The sequence below is a fragment of the Babylonia areolata genome, chromosome 20 (genome assembly GCF_041734735.1).
Source record: "Babylonia areolata isolate BAREFJ2019XMU chromosome 20, ASM4173473v1, whole genome shotgun sequence".
Taxonomy (NCBI): domain Eukaryota; kingdom Metazoa; phylum Mollusca; class Gastropoda; order Neogastropoda; family Buccinidae; genus Babylonia; species Babylonia areolata.
In genome coordinates this window covers 49,730,257-49,732,740 of record NC_134895.1, presented here as the reverse complement: position 1 = coordinate 49,732,740, position 2,484 = coordinate 49,730,257, and positions in this window count along the sequence as shown.

Here is a 2,484-nt window from a genome sequence, read left to right as displayed (position 1 = left end):
GGATGTTTTTTTTTTCTTTTATGGAGAACTGTACCATTACATCTTTGTATCATTGAAGCAAGTGCATGTTGTACTATGAAGTGTAGTGAAACTGAAATGCCAAGAATGACAATAGGCCTTCTCCACATTGTACTATTAACAAGAACTATTTGTTGTGACAGAGTGTAAAACAATACAGTATCTTCAGTCGATCTGTATCGAAGGCAGAGACTTTGTTTTGTAGGATTTTGTCCTTTGTTCTACACTTAATTTTATTCAATTACTTATCTATTTCCTGTTTATTTGTTTCACATTGCAATGTCTCCCGTCTATGGGTTGTTCCCACACTGGTATTAATTTTATGACTGTCAGTCCAGTTCAGCCCTGTGGTTTACAGTTCAGTTCTGTGGTTTACAATTCAGCCCTGTGGTTTACAGTTCCTGCCTGTGGGTTAAAGTTATCGCTATGGTTTACATTCATCTCTGTGGTTTTTATTTCATTTCTGTAATTTGGAGTTCAGCCCTGTGTTGTCCTATGGCTTGCAGTTCAGCTCTGTTGATTGCAGTTCATCCCTGTGGTTTACAGTTCAGAACTGTGGTTTGCAATTCATCCTTGTGGTTACACAGTTCAGAACTGTGGTTTACAATTCATTCCTGTGATTTACAGTTGAGTCCTGTGGTTTACAGTTCATCCATGTTTTACAATTCATCTATGTGGTTTATATTTCATAACTATGGTTTACTGTTCAGAACTGTGGTTTACCATTCATCCCTGTGGTTTATAGTTCAGAACTGAGGTTTACAATACATCCCTGTGGTTTATAGTTCAGAACTGTGGTTTACCATTCATCCCTGTGGTTTATAGTTCAGAACTAAGGTTTACAATTCACCCCTGTGGTTACACAATTTTGAACTGTGGTTTGCAATTCATCCCTGTGGTTTCTAGTTCAGAACTGTTGTTTATCATTAGCCTTGTGGTTTACAATTCATTCCTGTGATTTACATTTGTGTCCCGTGGTTTACAGTTCATCCATGTGTTTTACAATTCATCTATGTGGTTTATATTTCATAACTATGGTTTACTGTCCATCCTTGTAGTTTACAGTTCAGAATTGTGGTTTACCATTCATCCCTGTGGTTTATAGTTCAGAACTGTGGTTTACAATTCATTCCTGTGATTTACAGTTGAGTCTTGTGGTTTACAACTGAGCCCAGTGGTTCACGGTTCACCCATGTGTTTTACAATTCATCTTTATGGTTTACCAATCAGCCCTGTGGTTTAGAGTTCAGCCCCCCTCCACTCCCCTCCCTTTTTTGTATACAGTTCAGCCCTGTGGTTTACAATTAAGTTCTGGGGTTTACAGTTCAGCCTGTGGTTTACAGTTCAGCCTTGTGTTCAGTCCTGTGGTTTATAGTTCATCCCTGTACTGCATTTGATTTACAGTTCAGCAATGTGGCTTACAGTTTATTCTTGTGGTTCAGAGTTCAGCACTGTGGTTTAGAGTTCAGCCCAACGCAAGGGTCGGTTTACTTTTCAGACAACTCTCTACTTCTGTATGCAAACTTCTTTACTGTCAATATTACCTTGTCCTTCTGTTTGTCAACTTTTCTGTCAATATTACCTTGTCCTCTTGTTTGTTAACTTCTCTTCTGTTCTGTCAATATTACCTTTTGTCTGTCAACTTCTGTTTTGTCAATATTACCTTATGTATATGTCAACTTCTTTTCTGTTAGTATTACCTTATCCTTTTGTCTGTTGACTTTCATTCATTACCTTCTATCAACTTCTTCTTTGTTCGTTTGCTAACATTACCTTTTATCTGTCAACTTCTGTTCTGTCAATATCACCCACCTTGTTCTTCTGGCAGTCTAACTTCTTTTCTGTCAATATTACCATTTGTCTGTCAACTTATGTTCTGTCAATATACCCTTGTCCGTCTGTATGTCAATGTCTTTTCTGTCAGTATCACCTATCTGTCAACTTTCGTCAATATTACCTTATCCTTCTGTCTGTCAACTTTTTCTCTGTCAATACTACCATCTGTCTGTCAACTTCTGTTCTGTCAATATTAGTCAACTTCTGTTCTGTCGATATTACCTTACGTCTGTAAACTTCTGTTGTGTCAATATCACCTTACGTCTGTCAACTTGTGTCCTGTCAATACTACCTTCTGCCTGTCAGTTTTTTTTCTGCCAGCATGAACTTATCCTTCTGTCTGTCTAAACTTCTTTTCTGTAAATAGTACCTTATCTTTGTTGTGCTTAGCCCAGCTGACCGGACATGGACAAAGTCCATCAATAGTAACATTTCAGCTTCCAGTAAAAAAGTAAAATACAATGCAGATTCACAAAAATAAGTAAACACAGTAAACAAACAAGCAAATAAATAAAGATAAATAAATAACTATTTAAAAGTTCAAATAATAAACAATCGCACATGCAGACTAATCAGTGAATCAGTCACAGTCCCATAAACACATACACACAAGAAAACAAAATCAGTCAA